Raw genomic sequence first — 20,242 nt, 5'->3', positions numbered from 1 at the left:
GCATGGCTTTCTGCCTAATAATAGCTACTTAATAAATCTGATCTATCACTTTTTACTATTATATGGGAATTTAGACACAAAGAAATAAAATGTCCTTTCCCCCTCCTGCTTCAGTTCAGTGCCAGATGTTAAAATAAGCGTGATAAATGGTGGATGTACTACAGGCAAGAAGATTGAATCTGATGCAAAAAATGCTAATTCTTTCCTAGCGTCTTTGTTAGATGTTACTGTGAAGATTCAGAGTTCTCTTTTGATTATATAGAGATTTTTCTGCAATAGTCTGTAAATTATAGTTTATTTTGCTTGCAACATGGTTTTTTAGTGGCCACAAAGAGGAAATAATTTTAAAGGACTTAATTCTAAGAATAAAGAAAACAACAAAGAACCATATGCACATAAGTGCATAAATAAGCCTCCCACTTAAATTATCCACTCTAAAAAACATTTGGCCTAAATTAAACATTCTCTTGGAAAAAAATTACCCAACCTTTCCAGTTTCACATAGCATTATGAAATGAGTTGATTATTCCAAGGTTGTTTCTGGCTGATTTCTACAACCCCGTGCTTCATCATGCCGAGATTTAGACTGGCCACTAAGGTATAGAAATCTAATCAAATTCCTAATTCCAAACACTACAGCTGATTTCTAACCTGAACTGAGGCTCATCTGAACGCCTCTTGGTCTTGGTGTCTCTTTGGGCAGGTCTATAAAAATCTCATACCTGCTCAATGAGAGGTGAAGGCAGAGGTGAAGATAGAGAAGACCCTAAAAAGAATTTTCAGTCTAAAATTCCAGAATTTTGAAGCTACCTCATTTTCTTCATCACGCCAGATTGGGAACTTGTCATTAGCATACGCAGGATTGACTTTTTAAAAAAAAATACAAAAGAAAAAAGCACTATGAGATGTAGCGGTCGGCATTTCAGTACTTTACTGGCATTTTAAAAAGTAGTTCACACTGGGGTGTAGTAAAGAAAACTTGTAGTGAAGAAAACAATTTTAAGATAAATATAGGTTTTGGAGAAATAATCAAGCCTTTTCTATAGATAGCAACATCTTTGATAACTTAAAAAGCCTTGACAGCATCAGGTCCCAGAAGTAGCTATAACCAGAGAGCAGGATGCCAGCTGCACAGCATGCTGGGAGCAAAGCAGGACCACACCAGGAAGGGGGCAGAGAAGGAGCAGTAAATGGTGTCTCAGCAGCCTCCATGAGGACAAATCTTAGTTAGAACTGAGAACAAGTGGTCTCCACTAGTCCTTGTCAGTAATTTTAGGGCGGCTCAAACCCCAGAAATAGGGCTGTAGGCAGCTTCTGAATTGCAGAAGAGAGAAAAGGGTGCCAGGCAAGGTGGGACATTCAGAGAATTTGTGAGAAAGCAGGATGAGAGAGGGAAGGTGGGGCAGGATGGAGCCCATGGGGCAGGGGGAACTCCTAACAATAAGTCAGGCAGACAGCTCACCTGAGTCCTCACCTGGGGTACAAAATGGCCTCTGTAGACTCCAGTGTCCCAGACATGAGAGAGAGAGACAGAGACGGAGAAATGCGGGGGGCCTCAGACGTCAAGAGCTTGGGGCCAGGCAGCACCCATGTCCTCCCTGGGAATATTCAGGACTGTCAACCCTGACACTGCTCCCTTTGACTACAAGGCCTGCTGACTGAAGACGCAGGGGTTCCCCTTGATGTTACCTTCATCGTTCCCTCCTGTGTATACCTGCAGATACCTGCCTATACCTTGGTGCCTTTCTAAAATACCTGTGCCATAGCATGTACCAGTAGGACAAATGGGTGACAAATACTCAAGGACCACAAGAGACATGAGCTTGGAACACCCACTCAGTGTGAGGACCTATTTTGCCTCTTTCCAATGTTGCAGGCAGTTCTACTTCCAATTTAAATCCCTTTCTACCTTAGAAACTGCGAGATGAGTGCGGCATCTGTCATATTGAGAACAGTGCCTTGAAGGCAGCTGCATATTATACATCAATCAATTTTTAAGCTACTAAGTTCCTAATTCCTAAAATTTAAGGTAGTCATAGATTGTTTCTAATAAGACTCAGTTATTTGATTTTAAAATAAATGTGAGGCTTTGGATTATGCTTCTTTGTAAATTTCTAACACACTGTGAGTTCTTATTCTCCAGAAGTCATACGATCTTCAGTTCCAATCTTTTGAGAAGTGGGAAAGCTGAGAGAAATTTGTAATTGCTCTCAAAAACATACTGGGCTACACCTATCAATGTGCAATCCATTGCAGGTGTTGGTCGAGAATCCCGGTCACCTACTTTAACTTTGCTCTAGCAGGCTGGGATGCCTTGCCTCCTTGACCTCCCACACTTGTTTAGCCAATCCCTAACCTTGGGTGAACCCTTGGGTAATCCTGTTGCTCAACAGCCATTTGTGGCGCATGGCTGAGGAAAGTCCTGAAGTCTTTCCTGACGTCGGGAATCCATGCTTTCAGACCTCATCCAGGCACTCAGAGCTGCCCCACGGCTCTGCTTCATCCCCAGCTGACTCCACCTCATCCTGGGCTAGAGTAACCTTTCCAAACCTTCCCTGCCTCTCCAGTTCCCAACTCCAATCTGACACACCCCTTGCTCTCAACTTTTGACCTCATCTCCTATTTACCATGTTTTCTCATAATGTAAGAGCTGTTTTATCCATCTGCAAACTTACATTTATTATTTAATAAATATATAAAATGTCAGGAAGTTCCTTTTGAGAAAAGAAAAAAACAGGAGGGGGAAGCATAGTTTTCTGGAGCAGTTTAAGATACAAAATGCTTATCATCGTCATGGCACAACGGATAGTACCAAAATCCTGTATTCTGACTTCAGTAAAAACAATTCTTCTCCCGAACTGATCAGGAGACAAAATTCCTAAAGTTTGCTCGGTACCAAATTTATAGAGTTGCCTATAAAATTATGAAGTTTCTTCCAATATATTATCAAGATCACACCTTGTCTATATATCGTTTTTTAATTTATAAGGTAGGGCTTTTAGTTTCAAGGAGGTCACCGACCCCAAACTGGCCTAAGCAAAAGGAACCCATTGGTTCACACACCTGAAAATCCAGGGTTAGGGTGACTTCAGGTGTCACTTGATGTGGGGATTCAAATCTTGCTGCCAAGACTCTGTTCTCTCTGCATATTTCAGCTCTGCTTCCTCTGAGTTATTGTATTTCTTCAAGTAGAAAAATGACTATAGTATCTAGACTTCCCAGTCTCTGTGGTTCAAAACCAACAGGAAAGAACTGCCTCTGATTCACAAGTCCCACAAATGTCTTATGATCTACTGGTCGCTCTCGGGGGTCACATGACCACCCTTGAACCAATCACCATGACCTGGGAAATATGAACCTTTAACGATTCTTAAGTAAATAGTCACATATCACCCATAGACTAGCAGTGTAATTACCTCCACCAGAAGTAAAAATCCATGGCTGTTATCAAAATTAGAGTGATTGATTTCTGGATGGACCGAAACAGCAAATGTCTACTACATTCCACCATTTTCTTGTCATATAGACACTCTTAAAATGTCCCAATTTAAACTATCCCACATATGATTGAAAATGCAGTTATCCCCTCCCCAAGCAGAGACATCCCAGAGTCCAACCAGTTACTGCATCCAACCCCATATCCAGGATCTCGGGGAGTTGTGATGTCTTCTCATCCAGGTCTAGATAAAGCTCCTCAGAGTCCTGTGGCTAATGATAATGTTAACCACCATAACATGCCAAATAGACAGTGGGGAAGAGAGGACAGAATGAAGATAGCTGTTTTAAAGACACAATATGCAGTGGTCACTGGTCCATGACCATTTCATCCTCAGCTGGACAGGACAATCAAGGATTCCTGCCCTCACCAGGTGCCTGTTTTATACAACTGGACAGTGATATGAATGTTTGAAGATGCCAACAGTCAGAGGATGTAAAGGTTCTGTTTGTTGTTATGAAAAAAGATACAGACACATATGGAAGTGAAAATATAAAGTAGGAGGTAACACAATATTCTCTTAGAGGACCAGCTTCCCAAGTCTTCCAAATTCATTTTGGGATGTAAATGAAGCGTCTGTGGAGTAAGGATTTTGCCAGGCACAGGAAACTTTTTTGTCATTCTCATGGGAGAATTTATATCCTCCTGCCTTCCCGTGAACTCTTCTCAGACTCTTAGAGATACTCTGGCTCTGTGCTTGGCCACTCCCCAGACGACCATGACCAGTGCACATGGCTGTAAGATGGGGAGGGGAAAGCCAGCTTTTACCCAGAAGACCCAAGTTTCAGGTCAGCCTGAATTCCATTTTTATCATTTTTTCCTCTGGCCTAAGATTTGGCATTTCACAGAATCAACTTAGGAAGAAAAATGTTTTTTATCTCTCATGCAGATAACTACTTGAATTTTCCGTAAAGGGAAGGTATATCAATTAAACAAATTAGTATTTTGTTTTTAAAAATCAATTGTTATTTTTTACTCTCTCTAACCTCATTTTTTGATGATAAACTGAGCATCGGTTAATTAATTACTATTGGTATATATTCCTTTTTTAAACCATAGTTTATCTCTTGACAAGATAATAGTATAACCTTTTTTAGGTTCAACTGATTATAATGAATGGTGTGTTATTTTTGTCATTGTTTCATGTTTAAATTGTCACTATTTGGTCTTTAGCAGACCTTTCTTTGGATTGGTGTATGCAGCTTTTTTATAATACCACACTGTACTTCTGAAATTGTCTTTGTTTTTTGACAAGAGGTCTCACACTCATCTTTGGTTTTTCTGTCCCAAGCATGGAATATGGTCTCTATGAGTGTACATTAATTTGTTCCCCATACCTACTAGAGGTAGCTTAAATTGTTGTAGACCTAAAATAGAAAAATAATTACTCTTTTTTTAAGGTCATGAGGTTATGTTGATATTTTAAATTTAACTCTTTTTTTGCCTTGTTTCAATAGGAGCTTTTTTTGTTGCTGTCTTTGAGGCACCATGTTATATATTGTATTGCTAAAGATTATATTGGGTAGTGTTGTCTAAAACTTCAGAAATTTTTCTCTTTCTTTTCTGGTTTTGATTCTTGCCTCAAGCTTCCTAAAGTTGGCTTCAAAGAAGACAAAAATATAGGATACCTAGTATCTTAGATAGAATTTCACAAAATTGGTAGACAGTGAAAATTATAACATAAGTCTTTCAAGTTGGGCCAGAACTCTCTGTGTCAGTTGTGGCCCCAGCAAGAAAGAGAGAGTACTCTGAAAAGGAAGTAATTTGGAGAGAACTTAATGAAGGGACTATTAACAAAGGTGTGGGCAAGATTAAGAGAAACAACAGGGATGGAGCAGCACCTTGGAGATAGCAATGGCTGGAAGCCATTCCCAGCCCTGGGCCTGAACGGGCAAGAGGAGGAAGCTGTTGCCAGATGTGGAGAGTACAGCTGGAGAAGCAGGTGACCTTACAAGAGCCAAGACCTGAGGGAGAGAGTTGAAAGTAACCAACCTGAGTCCCAGCAAGGAGGTATTGGGGAATAAATACCCTAGTTGCATTCTCCTCTTACCCTCTGATCTTCCACTGGTGCCTCTCTAGCTGAATCCAGTCAGAAGCTGAAGGGCAAGAGAGCTCGTAGATGCAGTCCACGAAGGCCAGCCATGGAGGGCACAGGGTAGGAGGAGAAGGGTGGAGAGGAGATATGGAGGGCGCATGAGAAATATCTAGCTCATTCTCCTTTAAATTTTTTTTCTATTGGAAACTGGTATTATCATAGAAAAGAAGGCCATTTTAATATTGAACAGCAATTACCATCATTTATATATGCCTTTGAATATACGCAGGTATTTATTATCTAGTGGTATAACCCTATATATACAATCAATTAAAGATGCCACTAAATACAGCCAAATCAATATCAAGAATTATTTGAGACATTTAAAACTTTACCCAATTAAAGTGGAACAGTTTGATGAGCCATAGCTTTTATAACACTGTTTGGGGATGCCACAAGAATCAATTTATAAGAGACATAGTACACTGAGAATTACAACTTTTTAAAATTGATATTTTACATTCATATTATACCTTTATATTCTCAAATATCTTTAAAAATATTGTATAACATCTTTGTCCCATCTCCAGAGGATTTTATTTTCACATTAAGAAAAAACCCAGAAATTAGAAACTTACAACCATAGAAATGTTGAGTGCCAATATCCAAGTTTTTGTACGGACCAAATTATCGTGCAACCCCAGTTTTGCATTCTCTGGTAACTGTGTGATCACCAGAGATGAATCACAAAGACGTTTTCTTAATAATTTGTACATAAGATCTAATAATATCTCCAAATGTGAGATATAGTCTTCTGTTAAAATCCAAATGAGCTGACCAGCCATTAGTCTTCCTAGTTTCACCTGATGGGGCCATGGTTCGTAATATATTTTTAAAATTCTGTCACAATTAACCCCATCTCCTCCTCATCTAACTGCTTAGATTAACCATCTGCATGGCAAATGGTAGTAATAGAGATTTTCATTTGATATATTTAGTTGGAACCTGCATTCAGGCAAAAATATAAGTTCGTGATGAAAGATACTAAATACATACAAATTGAACTATTTTTATGGAAATCAGCACATAAATAGTCACTAATTTTTATTTTTCTAAGTGGATGCAATAGTTAGCTCAGGAATTGTTTTGTCGATGCACTTGAGTCAGCAGTCTGGATTTAAGGTCCTTTGTGAACAAGTGCTGAGGCTGGCAGCTTTTGGCTCTCTATCTAGGGATGAATAAAAGAATGTGAGACCCAACCCTTTCCATTTCTACACCATCTTTATAACATTATTTTAGTTACTTGAGCATTTTTAACCTTTTATTTAAAGGAGGAGAGGTTGTAACCTTTCCCCCTGTCTTCTCACCTCAGAAGCTGCATAACTTATGGCCACAAATCAAAATCTCAAACTGAGCTAATGCATATTTTTTCCTTCCTCAGAAAGGCCTTGGACGTGCTGCTGGCCGCTCTGCTTATCTCAGACTGGGAAGGTCCTCTCTTCCTTAAAAAAAGTCTGGAGCAGAAAAGTTAGTTTTTAACACAAATTGTATTGTCTTAGCACCAGTTTAATATAGTTATGAATTATGGATAACTATAGAAATTATGATATTTATAGTTTAGTCATCAATTTATCAGATATATTTAGTCTAGGTATTCAGCTGTTTCACCTGGCTATGTAACATGTACACATTCATCTTATCTTTTAAAAAGAAGTTTTAAGAAACAATGCTTTTTATACACTTTTATCAATCAAGCTTTGTGTCTTAATTAAATACTATTTATTTTCCAGAGAGGGGGTCCCTAATACAATTAGAAAATCGTTTTTAAATCTCTGTCTCCTGAATATCATCTTTAATATTAAGGCAGACAGCATGATGGTTTGATTTACATATATTGTGAAATGATTACCACAGTAGGTTCAGCTAACATCCATCCTCTCAAATAGATACAATAAAAAGAAAAGAAAGAAGAAAAGAAACAAGGAAAAAGATTTTCTCCTTGTGAGAACTGTTAGGATTTACTGTCTTAACAACTTTCCTATACACCATACAAGTGTTAACTATAGCCGTCAAGTTGTACATTACATCCCTAGTACTTATTTATCTTATGACTGGAAGTTTATACCTTTTGACCACCTTCCTTCAATTCCCCCTCCCTCCACCCTCCATCTCTGGTAACCACAAGTCTGATCTCTTTTTCTTTTTTTTTTTTTTTTTTTAGATTCCATATATAAGTGAAATGATACAGTATTTGTCTTTCTCTGTCTCACTTATTTCACTTAGCATAATGCCCTCAAGGTCCACCCATGTTGTCCCAAATGGCAGAATTTCCTTCTTTTTTTATAGCTGAATAGTATTCCATCATACATACACACCACATTTTCTTTATCCAACCATCCATTGATGGACACTTAGGTTGTTTACATGTCTTTGCAATTCTAAATAATGCTGCTTTGCACATGGGGGTGTAGATATCTTTTCGAGTTAGTGTTTTTGTTTCCTTTAGATATATTCCTAGAAGTGGAATTGCTGGGTCATATGGTAGTTCTATTTTTAATTGTTTGAGAATCCTCCATAGTGTTTTCCATAGTGGCTGTACCAAGTTACAATCCCACCAACAGTGCACAAGTGTTCCCTTTTCTCCACATCTGTGCCAGCGTTTGTTATCTCTTGTGTTTTTGATGTTAGCCATTCTAACAGGCATGAGGCAATAACTCATTCTGGTTTTAATTTGCATTTTCCTATAGACTAGTGATGTTGAGCATCTTTTCATGTACCTATTGACCTTTGTACATCTTCTTTGGAGAAATGTCTATTCAGGTTCTTTGCCCATTTTTTTTTTTTGAGGAAGATCGGCCCTGTGCTAACATCTGCCAGTCCTCCTCTTTTTTTGCTGAGGAAGACTGGCCCTGGGCCAACATCCGTGCGCATCTTCCTCCACTTTACATGGGACGCCGCCACAGCATGGCTTGCCAAGCGGCGCATCGGTGCACGCCTGGGATCTGAACCAGCGAACCCCAGGCGCCGCAGCACAGTGCACGCACCTAACTGCGCCACTGGGCCGGCCCCTCTCTGCCCATTTTTTAACTGGGTTACTTTTTTTGCTGCTGAATTTATGAGTTCTTTATATATTTTGGATATTAGCCCCTTATCAGATATATGGTTTGCAAATATTTTTTCCTAGTCTTTAGATTTTTTCACTTGTTGATGGTTTCTTTTGCCGAGCAGGAGCTTTTTAGTTTGATGTAGTCCTACTTGTTTATTTTTTATTTTGTCGCTTGTACTTGATGTGTCATATCCAAAAATTCATTACCAAGACCCATGTCAAGAAGCGTTATTCCTATGTTTTCTTCTAGGAGTTTCATATTTTCAGGTCTTACATTTAAGTCTTTAATTCATTTCGAGTAATTTTTGTGAGTAGTTAAGATATGGGTCTAGTTTTATACTTTTATGTGTGAATATCCAATTATCCAGCAGTAATATCCAATTATCCATTTATTGAAGAGACTGTCTTTTCTCCATTGAGTATTCTTGGCTCCTTTGTCAAATGTTAGTTGACCATATGTACTCGAGTTTATCTGGACTCTTGATTCTGTTCCATTGGTCTATTTGTCTGTTTTTATGCCAATACCATACTGTTTTGAGGACTATAGCTTTATATTAGAGCTTGAAATCAGGACGTGTGGTGCCTCTTGCTTTGTTCTTTTTTCTCAAGATTTCTTTGGCTATTCGGGGTCTTTGGTGGTTCCATATAAATTTTATAGGTGTTCTTTCAATTTCTGTAAACAATACCATTGGAATCTTGATAAAGATTGCATTGAATCTGTAGATGGCTTTTGGTAGTATTGACAGTTTAAGAATATTAATTCTTCAAATCCATGAACACGGGATACCTTTGCATTTATTTGTATCTTCTTTGATTTCTTTCATCAATGTCTTGTAGTTTTCAGAATAGAGATCTTTCACCTCTGTAGTTAAATTTATTCCTAAGTATTTTATTGTTTTTGATGCTATTATAAATGGGATCGATTTCTTTCTTTCTTTTTCACAAAATTTGTTATTAGTGTATAGAAATGCTACTGAGTTTTGTATATTAATTTTTGTATCCTGCAACTTTGCTGAATTCATTAATTAAATCTAACAGTTTTTTGGCTGAGTCTTTAGGATTTTCTAAATACAGTCATGCGTTGCTTAATGACAGGGATACATTCTGAGAAATATGTTGTTAGGCAACTTTGTCATTGTGCAAACATCATAGAGTGTACTTACACAAACCTAGATGGTATAGTACTATATACCTAAGCTACATAGTACTATTCTTATGGGACCGCCATCATTTTTGCAGTTCGTTGTTGACCAAAATGTTGTTATTTGGTGCATGACTGTATAAAGTCATGGCATCTGCAAAGAGAGACAATTTTACTTTTTCCTTTCCAATTCTGATACCATTTATTTCTTTTTCTTGCCTGATTGCTCTAGCTAGGACTTTCAGTACTACGTTGAGTAGGAGTGGTGAGAGCAGGCACCCTTGTCTGGTTCCTGATCTTAGAAGAAAAGCTTTCAACCTTTCACCATTAAGTATGATGTTAGCTGTGGGCTTGTCATATATGCCCTTTATTATGTTGAGATATGTTCATTCTGTGCCTAATTTGTTAAGAGTTTTTATCATGAACTGATGTTGAATCAAATGCTTTTTCTGCATCTGTTGAGATGATCATATGATTCTCTTCTTTCATTCTGTTAATGTGATGTATCACATTGATTGATTTGTGTATATTAAACCATTCTTGCATTCCTGGGATAAGTCCCACTGATCATGGTGAATGATCCTTTTAATGTGCTGCTGAATTCAGTTTGCTAGTATCTTATTGAGAATTTTTGCATCGATATTCCTCAGGGATATTGGCCTGTAGTTTTCTTTTCTAGTAGTGTCCTTTTCTGGTTTTGGTATCAGGATAATGTGGGCCTCATAAAATGAGTTTGGGAGTCTTGCCTCCTCTTTGATTTTTTGGAAGAGTTTGAGAAGGATTGGTGTTAATTCTTCTTTAAATGTTTGATAAAATTCACCAGTGAAGCCATCTGGTCCTGGGCTTTTCTTCACTGGGATAGTACACATATTTTAAAGTAGAAATCCTCACAGTTAAAATTTTTAAATTAAAATCAGTCTCCATCTTGGCCATTTTTAAAAGCAAAGGTTAGTTAATGACAGAGTTTTATATCAACTTCGTTATTATTACCATTACCTCTCTAACATTTGAAACCTTTGGCATTTTTCAATTCCTCTTGTTTTTTCCTTCTGGGATCTCTGATTTTTACGAAAAGAGTTGGCTCAGTGAGAGTCAAAGCAAAACTCAGCTCCTCTTGGATTTCCTCTTACATCTAAAACCTCTATAGATATCCAGTGTTTACCTGGAAAGTAGCTGACTGCATTCTGGCAAGAGCTTGAGGGAGTCTGGCGTTAATCCCACTTCTGACACCAATCTCCTTGGTCATCACAACAGGCCAGTGATGTGAATGATGGAAAGATGACAATACAGTCAGGTGTTGCTTAATGAGAAGGATATGTTCTGATAAATGCACCATTAGGCAATTTTGTTGTGCAAACATCATAGCATGTACTTACACAAACCCAGATGGTATAGCCCACTACATACCTAGGCTATATGGTACCAATTTTATGGGACCACTGGCATATATGGGGTTTGTCATTGACCAAAATGTTGTTATATGGAGCATGACTGTACAAAAGTTAGAGATTGTAAAGTTTCTTTAATTTTAGAGTATATGAAAAGCTATAGGTTTGGTTACATAAGGCAAGGGCTAACAGCATTTCCTCAGTCAGTGTTAGGGTTTCCCAAATCCCCAGATTGCCTCAATGAAACAGACAGCCATGTTTATGAGGACTTTTTCAAGCACAAGAGACTTCCTTTACTATTTTCTTCAGGTTTTATTTTATACCTTTCTGCCTTCTATTTCCTCTCCACACACATACCCAAATGTTTAGGGTAGTCTGACTACATGCCTACCAGCTCAGGAGGTATAAGTAACTACTATAAAACAATTCTGACACGCTCCAACGTGTTTACCATGAGATTAGGGGAACTGAGTTTGGCTTTATCAGGATCATGCCTCAGCATGCCCAGGTTTCAGGCTGCCTGAGGTCCTCTCCAACATAGTGGTATAAGTTCCTTGTCATCCTTCTGGCTGCACCTGTTGTGCTCTTCAAGATCTTGTTTGTTTTTCCTTGTTCTCTCTTGCCAAGTCTGAGATTGGCTTTGTGGGGGATGACCTTTTTGGTGCTTCACTTCTTTATTATCCTGCTCCTGTTGGTTAGAGGCCTGGGAATTGCCTTAAGAGTTGAACAATCACAGACCTTTGTTGTTTGTCAGATTTGGGGACTCTCATAAAGCCCCTGTCACCCAACTAGGGTGTCAACTCTGTGAAAGCAAAATTTCTGATACACTGCCTCATCTCCAAATTTGATAACAGTGCCAGCACTCAGTAAGTATTTGTTGAATGAGTGAATAAACTCCTTAACCTCTTAACAAGATTTAGGTTCATTTCCAGTCACTGATACCGATGGATTAGATATCAGAGTCTGAGCTCTTGTTGGCTTCTTGTCTTTATGTCCATAAGCCAGTTTGGACATTTTTGTCTCTAAGCAATTGGCACCCCTGGTCATCCTTCCAGCTCTCAGGTTATGGTCTCCATTTGGCTTTTGCCTTTAGGTAATTCTAAACAACAACCTGAAGTGGAGACCCTAACTCCTAGGCTGCTTCTCTGTGGCATTAAGGGTAATTGTCCCCTTTGTCTGGCAAGTAGTGTGTGACCGTGGATGTTTAGGAAGGATCTAGGGGATCAGGCAACTCCCCTGCTCAGTCACAAATGCTATAAATTTCCTTCCATGTGGATGGATGAGTGGTGCCTCCAATTGTACCCATGGACAGGGACTCATCCCCAGGCACCCGTGGCCCCTGCAATACTCACGTTTGGCTGATCCCCAGCTGTCACGATCTCGTTATCTTTCAATAACTCCCACTTGTGGGAGGCCCACTTGTGGACCTGCAGGTAAACCAGGATCCTGAAGGGGGATCCTTGTCTTCCCCCTCCCTGTTGCATCCCACGCTGGGGAGGGTGGTTTGGGCACCCCCAGACATGGAGGGGGGATGTTGTGTCTTGAGTGGAATCCTTCTCCCAATCCTCCATGGTGAGGGGAGGGGAAAGGAATAGTTTCCAACCCACAAACTGTCCCACACAAGGCAGCTTCACCCTCCATCCATCTCAGCAGCCCAGGATGAGAAAGCAATGAGGTGGCAGTACCAGGATTATTTTCAGCAAGGGGATTATAAAAAAGGAATCTGTGAATACTCTTCCATTAATATTTTAGTCCCTCTGGCACATATCTACTCTCAATCTATGCTGTATGTTCCTTACGGAACCCATAAACTTTTACCAAACCAAGATTAGAAGCAGATTCTGAGCCTTTCATAAATGGTGGTCCCCTCATCTCTGAATTGACGAGTCCTAGCACCAAATGACCTCAAAATTCCACTCTAGCGCTAGGCTTTTCCAAATTTTTTCTTAAACTGTGCTTATGGCTAAATGGGGAAGGCCCTAAAATTTATCTTCTCCTACTAGCTCATATCCTTTCTGAATCAATTTGCACAGATTTATGAACTTAAGCAAAAAGAAAGTTCTATAAAGAAAACTGTACACCATGGGTCTGTAAAGAAACTTTAGGGGTTTTGTTTATTTTGGTTTTGTTTTTTCATTTCAGCCCCAAATTAATAGCTACCTTTAATCCTTGGATCCTTAATAAATGGGTCCATGGCATCAAGATATTTAAAGTTCCACTAGATGGTAAACTTTGTCTATGAGACTCTCAGTTCCTCCAGGCTCGGCACTGTGTCTCTCATAGTTACCACCATGTGGTAAGGCCTAACACGGTGTCTTGCACGTAGTCCATAGTAACAGATATTTCTTGAACAAGTAGATGAATGGATGGATTTACTTAGCCTGCTTCTCTTAATATTTAAATAAATAAATCTGTCCTCAAAATGGTCTACAAATCCGTTCTTTGTCAGCAACCACTTTTACCTTCATTTTGTTAGCACCTATGGGTGGTCTTGTCTTTGTGGGGAATGGTGTGACCTGTGTAGAATCTGATGATGCCCCAACTAGCCATGGGACTGCTCTTGGTTAAGTGAGTTTTTTAATCTTCATACCATCTGTCCATTAGGAATTAATGTTTATTTGGTTTTTTAATAAATGCCACTTTGGCTTATTAATAAATGTGTATTAGCTGTAAGTCTATTTAAATAACCCAAGGCAAAAAAGAACTGAAAAGAAAATTCTGTGTTATTGTAGCCATCACACCTATTTTACATACACAGCTGCTTTGTCAGCAGATTTAGTGTGAAACAAAGAACATGCTCACAAGTGGCAAAGTGTAAAAATATGGGAAAGGTTTGCATTGATTTCCCTGAATTGAAACAAACCACCATCTATAGGTAATCCCAGTTTTCCTTCTAACCTTTTATGCTATTTTGGGGGACAGAATCTGTTGAGAGAACCTGCCCCCAATTTTTAAGAAATGCTTTATCTTGGGCCGGCCCTGTGGCTTGGTGGTTAAGTTCGCGCGCTGCGATGCTGGTGGCCCGGGTTCGGATCCCGGGTGCGCATCGAGGCACCACTTCTCCGTCCATCCTGAGGCTGCGTCCCACATACAGCAACTAGAAGGATGTGCAGCTATGACATACAACTATCTACTGGGGCTTTGGGGGGAAAAAATAAAATAAATAAAATCTTAAAAAAAAAAAAAAAAAAAGAAATGCTTTATCCAATCAGTAAATCCACATTTGAAGTTTGCCTGTGGCACGGTGAGCATGATGAGCAGGACAATGCTCCCCTCCATGGTGATGTCAACGAATAAACAGCCCTGCTCTCCTTGCGCCTTCCCCAGCTCCACTGGTCTGACAGAGGCTCTTTGTCATCATTGATCAGTAGCTGCTTTGTGAGCTTGTATCGTGAGAGTTGCTAAGAACGGACAATCACGCGAGCAGGTGCTGCTGAGTTTACCATACTGAGTTCTGTCAAAATGGCTAGGTCATATCTTAAAGTTTGGCCCAGTAAATGGGGAGGAACCTCTAATCCTACGTTTCCATCCCATTTAGGATGATGGAGTGACCTTAAAGAGCCTAAGAGTTAGTACGGAGACCTGCAGTTGCATATATGTTGCATGTAAGCGAAGATCAAACCTCAGTCTGGGAGAGAGATTGCACGTGTGTGGTGCACACAGGGCAGGGAGTATCCTTGCTAGTCCAGAGCGTTTCTCTCCAGGCTCACTTCTCTTCTTTACTCCAGCCCTTAGTTCTGTGAGAGTTCTACACTCGTAGGTGCTCTGAGCACATAGAAGGTAGCGAGTTTTCTGTTCTTTAACAAAGTGAAAGGAACTGAACTTACAATATCAATTAAACTCTGAAATGCTGAAATTAACCCTTTCAAAAGCCTGTTGTTTAGCTGTGTAACTCCACTGAAAGCTGAATAGTTAGTTGATTTCTTAAAAAAGGGAATTTACTTCATAAATGATTTTCCTTATTCAAATCCCTTGATTTTCTATATTGTTTGAAACAGAGTAATGACTTCTATATAACTGGTAATTTTAGGAATTAAACCTGCCATTCATTAGAGAATAGTTTGCTCACTTTTTATCACAAAGAATGTACCAGGGCATAAAAATGCAGAGGTAAAGTGCTATGAAATGATTTTTTAAAAAGATTAATACACCCAGGAAGTCATACTCCTACAGGGTGATCAGTTGACTCAAACTCACTCACTCCTGGAGATAAAGAAGGCGTCACAACTAGGTAAGCGCTTTTCTATCGAAAGGGAGTGTCTCTTAGAAGACAGTTGGAGGAGTGGGGTCCGATTATTTTAATCAAGTCTCTGGCCATCTCTCAGATCTCCATTTTGAGGGAGTGGGTGCTACCAGAGTCATTTACCCCGCCTCTTTCTACTGTTGTGTGGTTGTGATGTGGTAACTGAAGAGGTATTTGCGGAAGCAATTGTTAGGGTGCACCATTCGTGCCCCTTGAAATGATGTTAGTGGGCATAAGGTGGAGGATCAGGATGCTTTTGTGGGTATATTTAAAGTATGTTGGCATGTTCCTTAAGCAGCCCCATCCCATTCCTTTGAAATTCATGTCATGCTCTGCCATCGCCTCCCCCTCCCTGTTCCTGTCATTTATCAACTTCCTCTCTCTGAGGAGTTCAGCTAATGGTCACCTGGCCAACCCCAGCTCCTGCCATCCATGGGTTACGTCGTCACCTGTAACTCCTCTCTCCCTTAGTGACTTAACCTTCTCTCTTCTAGATTTCTCATTCTCGGTACACCTGACCCTCATCCTTCTTAAGACATCCAGTGCCTAGACACCTCCATCATTTCCGGGTTCATCAGCTCCCTTCTGGCCTCACTATTTTGCCTGCCTGAATGCCACTCTTCCCATCCTCTTGGCTCTTCACCTCGTATTTCTCCTACACCCCCCCTCCACACTCTGACTAGAAAATCATATTGGTGCAGCCCTCACCAGACTCCATGTTGCCAGCGGCACTTAGGCCCTCTTCCCTGCTCCTTCATTTTCATGCTTGTCTTTGGTTGGCTTCCTCTGCCACCCTCGCAGCAGTCAGACACATTTTTGCCCCCTCCTCAACCTTCTGCCCAAATCCTACCCCCTCCACTCTTGACGGATGGTTTTTCTATCCTCCTTCACTGAGAAAACAGAAGCCATTGGGTATAAACTCCATTTTGTCACTTCTTTCTCTCTCGTCTGTCTTTCTTCCCATCCTCGACCCCACATAAGCCATTCACCTCCTTCCTTCTCTTCTCAGAAGAAGTGAGTCCTTCCTCCTATTCAAGGCTGGTCCCTCAACTGGTGCTTGGACCTCGGCCTCCCATCCATCTGTGCTCGCTCATCATCTCTCCTCTTTCCTTTGTCTCCTGTGCCACTCCCCCATACCTGGATCTGTGTCCTCAGCCAAGAAACACATTCCAGTCTTTCCCATCCCAATGCAACTCTCTTCAGGAAAATAACAAATCCTTTGACTGATCTTATACATTTACCCATATATTCCCACCCTCAACTTCCTTCCTTTTTCCTCTTCTCCTCCAGGCTTCACCAAGTCTTTCCTTCAGTCTCTAGCCCATTCCATCTGTCTTCTGTCCCTGCCATGCTGCTGACATGTGACTTTTTAATTCCCAATTTCAATCTACTCTCCTCTATCTTTGTCTTGTTAAAAGGAAGAAATTGTTTCTTCTAGAAGGGCATTGTGCGATAGAAATATAGTGTGAGCCACAGATGTAATTTTTCTAGTAGCCACATTAAGAAAGTTAAAAGAGATGGTGAAATTAATTTTAATAATATATTTTATTTAACCCAATATATTAAAAATACTATCATTTCAACATGTAATCAATATGAAAATTATTGAGTTATTTTATATTCTTTTTAAAAATTATTTTTACTAGGTCTTCAAAATCTGGTGTGTATGTCACAGTTATAGCACATCTTAATTTGGACTAGCCACAATTCAAGTGCTTAGTAGCCACATGTGGCCAGTGGCTACCCTATTGGACAGTGCAGTTATAGACATTCTTCTCTCACTTACCTTTGGGAAACAATATCTCCTGGCCCTCCTACTACCTCTCCAACCATTCCTTCTCAGTGTCCCATCTTCTGGCCCCTCCCATGCTGTTGGTCCTCAGGATTTCAACTTTGGCCATCCTCTCTTTTCGCCCTGCACCCTCTCCCTGGTTAATCTTGTATATCCCACCCATTGGCTGATGACTGTCAAGGTCATATCTCTGAGTCCCACCTCTCAGTTGAACTTCCAACTAATATAGCCAACCCACAGATGTCCAACGCTTGACATGCCAAAACTGAGCTCATCGTCCTTCCTCATAAATCTTCTCCTCTTGTCTCAGTCAGTGGTGCATCATCCACCTAGACGCCCAAGCGGAAAACTGGTATTCCACTTGAATTCCCCTCCTCCTTCATCCCCTGCAACCAATCCCTTACAAAGTCCTTGAAGTCTACTTCACCAATATTTCTTTAAGTATTCATTTGCTTCCTTCTCTACAACCACTGCTTTAGTCAAGATCTTCGTCATCTCTCCCTTGGATTATTGCAGTGGCCTCTTCAATAGTCTGCCCACCTTTACTCATAGTTCCCTCCGCTGCAGGCTTTATGCCCTCAAAATTTTACCCAAATCATTTGATATTCACCTATAATGGCCAAGTCTGGGACTATATCCCCATTTTTTTTAAAAAGGTTGTATTATGGGCTTCAGTCAAGAGCATTTTCAAGATGGTGAGAGCACCTTCTCTCAGGGCATCCCATAGTTCTCCTGCCTGACTCTCTTCCTTCCACTCCACTTCACCACTGAGCAGCTCTACAGATGGTTATGGAAGACATAGGAATACATTTAACAGAATCCAGTTCCTTTTGTTTTGATATTAGAGAGCCCCCATGGCTTTGGAGACTTTTCCTAAACCTGGACTTATCCTAGGGCAGTGGTTGTTAATCTCTCTTTCTCTCTCTCTTGATCACAGACATCTTTGAAAATCTGATCAAGACATGCCTACTTTCCCCAGAAAAATGTACATGTGCAAACACAATTTGGCATGAGTGTCAGGAGGTTCATTGGGTCCCTGAAGCCCATCCATGGCATGATAGATAGACAATTCGAAAACAGTGTTCAGGTCATCTACTGGTTCCCACCTAAAACCAGGATCAAGAGTAGCTTGGTTTCCCAAGACATTTTGAAAACTCTCGCAGCATTTTATGGCACCTTTTGGAATCTGAAGAAAGTTATGTTTTCTCCAAGGACACTTTGAACATTGTCTGACTAAAAACAATTACAAACTTGAATTTCTTGGCTAAATGTAGCCGAGTTTCTCCCCACCCACAGCCCTCTTTATAGAAGCTGCCTGGAACAACTTTGTTTCTCACTGCCTTTCTGAGCCTTTTTTCCCAGTTGGCTCTCATGTTGCACCCATCTTGGGTCTGTGCTGACTTTCATAACCTCCTGAGTCATTTCAGAAGCTTCCCTAAGAGCCTTGGCTCTGAACTCTCTCATGTGCATCTCAGGTCATCGTGTGCTCTGCTCCAATCCTTGTTTCGCCAGCCTAGTACCCCAGGGAGGGGGCAAGGAGGGACGAATACCCAGGCACTGGCCACACTTGGGGTCCTTTGTGGAGTCAAAGCCCATGTCAGGGTAACACTCCACATGCCTTCAATGAGTCTAGGCTTTCTCTTCAGCAGCCCAGCTGCTGGACAACGAGATTACGGCACGGATTGACCTTCCCATGGTCCTTCCCTGCCCACAGAGTATGCTGTTTCCACTGGGGAGATGGGGTACGCAGTAGTGACTCTACCCACGAGTGTGGGATGGATCTTCAGCAGCCTGCACCCCTAGCACTGGGCAAGAATAGGGCTGCCTCGTCACTTAACGTCGAGTCACATGCTTGAGTCCACAGGCCTTTCCTTGGGTTTCCTACCTCCACCCTCTCTTTCTTGGCAAAGTTTCTCTCCTGCTCTCTCTGAACTCAAGCCTGTCCATCATCCTCACTCCTGATTATCCAATTTGTTTGCTCCCTTGCCGGTCTCCCTCCTTAAATTTCTTGCCCAATGGAAACTCTTTCTTCTTTGTTTCCCTGAGTTGCTTCAAAGCCTCACTTGCCACCAAGAGGCCCCTTTGTGTCTCTGATCCTCCCACCTCCGATCCCCACCCGGTCACCTTCCTAGCTCTTAGCGTTGCTGAGCCTCCCTGCTAATTCCCAGTTACGCTCACTACCTTCCTGGCTCTCCCATCCTGTGTGCCAGCTGGGAACAACTGACTATAAAGAGTTTATTGGACTGAAAAATGAGTGAATGTTCTCAGGCACTCTTTCCCACCTCAGCAAAGCTTTTCAGAGTCACATTTCCAATGGAATCTGAATCTGGAATGATTTAGATCCACTGAAAAATGCTAAACCTCCAGCGTTCGGCTCTGTTTGAAATTTTTGGCAGTCCCTCCCACGTCTGATGTTACGAACACTATTTATGGATGCCTGGAAAGAAGCCTTTAATGCTTGTATTGTGTTTTAACTTGCTTTCCTTTGGAGGCAGGGAATTGTCAAGTAAGTATTCACAGCACTCTGGAAAAGCCCAGGTGTTTGATGAGCATCCAGTAATAAGCGTTCATGCAGAATCCACAACCGCGAAGGGTCTATACTTACAATCTGCTGAATTTGCCACAATGCAGGTTTCTTCCTTTCGCCCCTCTCATCTTCAGTTTTGAAGCAATACAGCTGTAAACATATGCTTGTGAAATAAGAACGAAACATTCTGAGATTGCTTTACTTTTCAGTTTTTAACTGAAAATCAAGGTGAAAAAAGCATCGGATTGCCTCTATGTGTATATATATACAATCTCGTGTATATATAAATGCACAGTGTTTGTGCTTGTATGCATACTCTATAGACACTGTATAATATGTGACATATTATACAACCTGCGTGTACCCTGAGAACGAGCCCTGCGTTTAATCTCAAATTCTGCCTTATGAGCCATGCTGCAGTCCTGGTGTCCTCTTGCTCCCATCTCAGACTTTGGCTTGCTTTTGTCATACACTTAAACATTCTCAGGTGAAAGAAGAAACCCACATATTTCAT

General features: G+C 40.7%; 1 protein-coding gene across 8 annotated transcripts in view; it reads left to right on the top strand.

Annotated features, from left to right (window-relative positions):
- The window catches only part of EML6 (EMAP like 6), a 263,596-nt gene that overhangs the window by 220,027 nt on the left and 23,327 nt on the right, over positions 1 to 20,242 (top strand). The gene's annotated exons all lie outside the window — the stretch shown is intronic.

This window comes from Diceros bicornis, chromosome 12 (assembly GCF_020826845.1).
Source record: "Diceros bicornis minor isolate mBicDic1 chromosome 12, mDicBic1.mat.cur, whole genome shotgun sequence".
Classification (NCBI taxonomy): domain Eukaryota; kingdom Metazoa; phylum Chordata; class Mammalia; order Perissodactyla; family Rhinocerotidae; genus Diceros; species Diceros bicornis.
Note: the sequence above shows the minus strand (reverse complement) of the source record. Positions and strands in the feature narration are given on the sequence as shown.